This window comes from Balaenoptera borealis (assembly GCF_965194805.1).
Source record: "Balaenoptera borealis genome assembly, chromosome: 9".
Lineage (NCBI taxonomy): Eukaryota > Metazoa > Chordata > Mammalia > Artiodactyla > Balaenopteridae > Balaenoptera > Balaenoptera borealis.
Genome location: NC_138873.1, coordinates 74,643,054 through 74,649,742, shown reverse-complemented (window position 1 = coordinate 74,649,742; position 6,689 = coordinate 74,643,054).

The following is a 6,689-nucleotide window of genomic DNA, read 5'->3' as shown; positions in this document are numbered from 1 at the left end:
CCTTCCCTCAATATATTTGTGGACGAGAGTTATCATGTCTAAGTCTGCAGGTTTGGGAATTGCAGTGCCCCTGAGCTCCATTCTTCAACTCGCTTTCTTGGGAGCTGGCCGCAAAAGCGCAGGATTGCTTCAGGCCGTATTCTGGTTCCCGGAGGCAGGCTGAGCCTGTGGTTAATTCTTCTTACTGATGGGAAAAATAGAGTGACCTGTGCCTGTCCCAACACCTAGAGCTAGTCTCTCTTTGGTTCCCCCTCTTCCCGTTCATCCTCAGGACAAATTGCAACCTGTACGGAACAGGAAGATAAAGGTGCTGATTCTCCAAGGAGGGAGATTTCTAGTAAAGCGGCTCGAATGGCGAACCGGAGCACAAGGAGATGAGAAATGAGGTTTGTTTTAGAAACCTTTCCCGATCACACGGTGTACCATCTTCCGGGTTTCTCATGCATGTTTTCAATGTAGGACGATGCCCTTGAACCTGGAGATTTGGGACCTATGGGATGGGTACCACGCCGTATTACTTTAAAGGCTCTGCGTTTGCTCACCCAACCTCACCAAACCTCTCAGCCCCAAGAGTGTCCCCCCTTATGTCTCAATCAGCTGTGGGTCTAGATATGGTCAATCCAGGTGGCATCACAGCCCCTGAACGAATTTTGTAAGAATTTCTCTCTCTTTCACTGTCTTTGTTTCACGGGTTTTGAAAAGTAATTGATTTTTATAATGGGGTTTAGCTGCTTTTCACTGCTGTGTTTATGCCGCTTTATACCCACTTGACTCACTTACAGAGAGATATCAATACATAGGTTTTAAGATTCTTACTAGTCAGATATATTCTTGGGCGGTGAATAGGGGGTGTTGAGTCCAGTTCACTGAGCAAGGAGTAGGTCTTGTGTATTACATATTGGGTTTCTGGAACGGTATCTGAGCTAATTTGAAACCCTTGTTTTATGCATCACCCCACCTCACCTTTCCCGTTAAGCAGCCATAGTGTGTTTTCTAAACGTGTGACTCTGTTCTGTTTTGTAATTCAGTTCAAGGGTAGCGGTTTTTACATTCCCTCTATAAGTGATATCTTATGATAAGTGTCTTTTTCTGTGTGACTTATTTCACTTAGAATCGTCATACCTAAATCCACTCATCATGCTGCTACTAGCCTTATGACATTGATTTCATGGCTGAGTGATATTCCATTGTACATAAGGACCGCAACTTCTTTATCCATTCTTCTCTTTCCTGGGATATTTAAGGTGTAACGAAGTGGAGGTTCTTGTCAACAGAGTAGCCCAAAACTTTGGGGTGCCTGTGTCTTGCTGAGTTTTAGTTTTCCGAATTTATACGCCCATGAGTGGAAGTGCCCTATGCTCTCTAAGCTGAGTTTTTTAGATGTCTCAGGACACACCGTACACTTCTCCAGAGTGGCTGTTGGCAATTTACATCCCGCCCATCAGCGTAGCAAGGCTCCCATTTCTCCATGGCCTGTCCTGCATTTCTGGTTTTGACACTTTATTCAGCATGGCCCTTTTGACCGATGGGAAGCGAGACTTCTTTGGAGCGCTGATTTGCCTTTCCAGGTTGCTTGGTTGGCCAAAAAGGGCGTATGCGTTTTTTCCTGAATATATTCAGGAAAAAACGCATACGCCCTTTTTGGCCAAGGGCATCATTGTCGAGGTTTTGCCGCTTTTCCTGTGCTTTAAAGGCGATTGGAATCTACCTCCTGAAATCTGTTTCCTGCAATTCTGCCTTGCTTTCAAATCCTCTTCGTTGCCTTCCCTCAATATATTTGTGGACGAGAGTTATCATGTCTAAGTCTGCAGGTTTGGGAATTGCAGTGCCCCTGAGCTCCATTCTTCAACTCGCTTTCTTGGGAGCTGGCCGCAAAAGCGCAGGATTGCTTCAGGCCGTATTCTGGTTCCCGGAGGCAGGCTGAGCCTGTGGTTAATTCTTCTTCCTGATGGGAAAATAGAATGACCTGTGCCTGCCCCAACACCTAGAGCTAGTCTCTCATTGGTTCCCCCTCTTCCCGTTCATCCTCAGGACAATTAGCAACCTGTACGGAACAGGAGGATAAAGGTGCTGATTCTCCAAGGAGGGAGATTGCTAGTAAAGCGGCTGGAATGGCGAACCGGAGCGCAAGGAGATGAGAAATGAGGTGCGTTTTAGAAACCTTTCCCGATCACACGGTGAACCATCTTCGGGGTTTCTCATGCATGTTTTCAATGTAGGACGATGCCCTTGAACCTGGAGATTTGGGACCCATGGGATGGGTACCACGCCGTATTACTTTAAAGGGTCTGCGTTTTCTCACCCAACCTCACCAAACCTCTCAGCCCCAAGAGTGTCCACCCTTATGTCTCAATCAGCTGTGGGTCTAGATATGGTCAATCCAGGTGGCATCACAGCCCCTGAACGAATTTTGTAAGAATTTCTCTCTCTTTCACTGTCTTTGTTTCACGGGTTTTGAAACGTAATTGATTTTTATAATGGGGTTTAGCTGCTTTTCACTGCTGTGTTTATGCCGCTTTACACCCACTTGACTCACTTACAGAGAGATATCAATACATAGGTTTTAAGATTCTTACTAGTCAGATATATTCTTGGGCGGTGAATAGGGGGTGTTGAGTCCAGTTCACTGAGCAAGGAGTAGGTCTTGTCTATTACATATTGGGTTTCTGGAACGGTATCTGAGCTAATTTGAAACCCTTGTTTTATGCATCACCCCACCTCACCTTTCCCGTTAAGCAGCCATAGTGTGTTTTCTAAACGTGTGACTCTGTTCTGTTTTGTAATTCAGTTCAAGGGTAGCGGTTTTTACATTCCCTCTATAAGTGATATCTTATGATAAGTGTCTTTTTCTGTGTGACTTATTTCACTTAGAATCGTCATACCTAAATCCACTCATCATGCTGCTACTAGCCTTATGACATTGATTTCATGGCTGAGTGATATTCCATTGTACATAAGGACCGCAACTTCTTTATCCATTCTTCTCTTTCCTGGGATATTTAAGGTGTAACGAAGTGGAGGTTCTTGTCAACAGAGTAGCCCAAAACTTTGGGGTGCCTGTGTCTTGCTGAGTTTTAGTTTTCCCAATTTATACGCCCATGAGTGGAAGTGCCCTATGCTCTCTAAGCTGAGTTTTTTAGATGTCTCAGGACACACCGTACACTTCTCCAGAGTGGCTGTTGGCAATTTACATCCCGCCCATCAGCGTAGCAAGGCTCCCATTTCTCCATGGCCTGTCCTGCATTTCTGGTTTTGACACTTTATTCAGCATGGCCCTTTTGACCGATGGGAAGCGAGACTTCTTTGTAGCGCTGATTTGCCTTTCCAGGTTGCTTGGTTGGCCAAAAAGGGCGTATGCGTTTTTTCCTGAATATATTCAGGAAAAAACGCATACGCCCTTTTTGGCCAAGGGCATCATTGTCGAGGTTTTGCCGCTTTTCCTGTGCTTTAAAGGCGATTCGAATCTACCTCCTGAAATCTGTTTCCTGCAATTCTGCCTTGCTTTCAAATCCTCTTCGTTGCCTTCCCTCAATATATTTGTGGGCGAGAGTTATCATTTCTAAGTCTGCAGGTTTGTGAATTGCAGTGCCCCTGAGCTCCATGATTCAACTCGCTTTCTTGGGAGCTGGCCGCAAAAGCGCAGGATTGCTTCAGGCCGTATTCTGGTTCCTGGCGGCAGGCTGAGCCTGTGGTTAATTCTTCTTCCTGATGGGAAAATAGAGTGACCTGTGCCTGTCCCAACACCTAGAGCTAGTCTCTCATTGGTTCCCCCTCTTCCCGTGCATCCTCAGGACAAATTGCAACATGTACAGAACAGGAGGATAAAGGTGCTGATTCTCCAAGGACGGAGATTGCTAGTAAAGCGGCTGGAATGGCGAACCGGAGCACAAGGAGATGAGAAATGAGGTGCGTTTTAGCAACCTTTCCCGATCACACGGTGTACCATCTTCGGGGTTTCTCATGCATGTTTTCAATGTAGGACGATGCCCTTGAACCTGGAGATTTGGGACCCATGGGATGGGTACCACACCGTATTTCTTTAAAGGGTCTGCGTTTGCTCACCCAACCTCACCAAACCTCTCAGCCCCAAGAGTGTCCACCCTTATGTCTCAATCAGCTGTGGGTCTAGATATGGTCAATCCAGGTGGCATCACAGCCCCTGAACGAATTTTGTAAGAATTTCTCTCTCTTTCACTGTCTTTGTTTCACGGGTTTTGAAAAGTAATTGATTTTTATAATGGGGTTTAGCTGCTTTTCACTGCTGTGTTTATGCCGCTTTATACCCACTTGACTCACTTACAGAGAGATATCAATACATAGGTTTGAAGAGTCTTACTAGTCAGATATATTCTTGGGTGGTGAATAGGGGGTGTTGAGTCCAGTTCACTGAGCAAGGAGTAGGTCTTGTCTATTACATATTGGGTTCATGGAACGGTATCTGAGCTAATTTGAAACCCTTGTTTTATGCATCACCCCACCTCACCTTTCCCGTTAAGCAGCCATAGTGTGTTTTCTAAACGTGTGACTCTGTTCTGTTTTGTAATTCAGTTCAAGGGTAGCGGTTTTTACATTCCCTCTATAAGTGATATCTCATGATAAGTGTCTTTTTCTGTGTGACTTATTTCACTTAGAATCGTCATACCTAAATCCACTCATCATGCTGCTACTAGCCTTATGACATTGATTTCATGGCTGAGTGATATTCCATTGTATATAAGGACCACATCTTCTTTATCCATTCTTCTCTTTCCTGGGATATTTAAGGTGTAACGAAGTGGAGGTTCTTGTCAACAGAGTAGCCCAAAACTTTGGGGTGCCTGTGTCTTGCTGATTTTTAGTTTTCCCAATTTATACGCCCATGAGTGGAAGGGCCCTATGGTCTCTAAGCTGAGTTTTTTAGATGTTTCAGGACACACCGTACACTTCTCCAGAGTGGCTGTTGGCAATGTACATCCCGCCCATCAGCGTAGCAAGGCTCCCATTTCTCCATGGCCTGTCCTGCATTTCTAGTTTTGACACTTTATTCAGCATGGCCCTTTTGACCGATGGGAAGCGAGACTTCTTTGTAGCGCTGATTTGCCTTTCCAGGTTGCTTGGTTGGCCAAAAAGGGCGTATGCGTTTTTTCCTGAATATATTCAGGAAAAAACGCATACGCCCTTTTTGGCCAAGGGCATCATTGTCGAGGTTTTGCCGCTTTTCCTCTGCTTTAAAGGCGATTCGAATCTACCTCCTGAAATCTGTTTCCTGCAATTCTGCCTTGCTTTCAAATCCTCTTCGTTGCCTTCCCTCAATATATTTGTGGACGAGAGTTATCATTTCTAAGTCTGCAGGTTTGTGAATTGCAGTGCCCATGAGCTCCATTCTTCAACTCGCTTTCTTGGGAGTTGGCCGCAAAAGCGCAGGATTGCTTCAGGCCGTATTCTGGTTCCTGGCGGCAGGCTGAGCCTGTGGTTAATTCTTCTTCCTGATGGGAAAATAGAGTGACCTGTGCCTGTCCCAACACCTAGAGCTAGTCTCTCATTGGTTCCCCCTCTTCCCGTTCATCCTCAGGACCAATTGCAACCTGTACGGAACAGGAGGTTAAAGGTGCTGATTCTCCAAGGAGGGAGATTGCTAGTAAAGCGGCTGGAATGGCGAACCGGAGCACAAGGAGATGAGAAATGAGGTGCGTTTTAGAAACCTTTCCCGATCACACGGTGTACCATCTTCGGGGTTTCTCATGCATGTTTTCAAGGTAGGACGATGCCCTTGAACCTGGAGATTTGGGACCCATGGGATGGGTACCACGCCGTATTACTTTAAAGGGTCTGCGTTTGCTCACCCAACCTCACCAAACCTCTCAGCCCCAAGAGTGTCCACCCTTATGTCTCAATCAGCTGTGGGTCTAGATATGGTCAATCCAGGTGGCATCACAGCCCCTGAACGAATTTTGTAAGAATTTCTCTCTCTTTCACTGTCTTTGTTTCACGGGTTTTGAAACGTAATTGATTTTTATAATGGGGTTTAGCTGCTTTTCACTGCTGTGTTTATGCCGCTTTATACCCACTTGACTCACTTACAGAGAGATATCAATACATAGGTTTTAAGATTCTTACTAGTCAGATATATTCTTGGGCGGTGAATAGGGGGTGTTGAGTCCAGTTCACTGAGCAAGGAGTAGGTCTTGTGTATTACATATTGGGTTTCTGGAACGGTATCTGAGCTAATTTGAAACCCTTGTTTTATGCATCACCCCACCTCACCTTTCCCGTTAAGCAGCCATAGTGTGTTTTCTAAACGTGTGACTCTGTTCTGTTTTGTAATTCAGTTCAAGGGTAGCGGTTTTTACATTCCCTCTATAAGTGATATCTTATGATAAGTGTCTTTTTCTGTGTGACTTATTTCACTTAGAATCGTCATACCTAAATCCACTCATCATGCTGCTACTAGCCTTATGACATTGATTTCATGGCTGAGTGATATTCCATTGTACATAAGGACCGCAACTTCTTTATCCATTCTTCTCTTTCCTGGGATATTTAAGGTGTAACGAAGTGGAGGTTCTTGTCAACAGAGTAGCCCAAAACTTTGGGGTGCCTGTGTCTTGCTGAGTTTTAGTTTTCCGAATTTATACGCCCATGAGTGGAAGTGCCCTATGCTCTCTAAGCTGAGTTTTTTAGATGTCTCAGGACACACCGTACACTTCTCC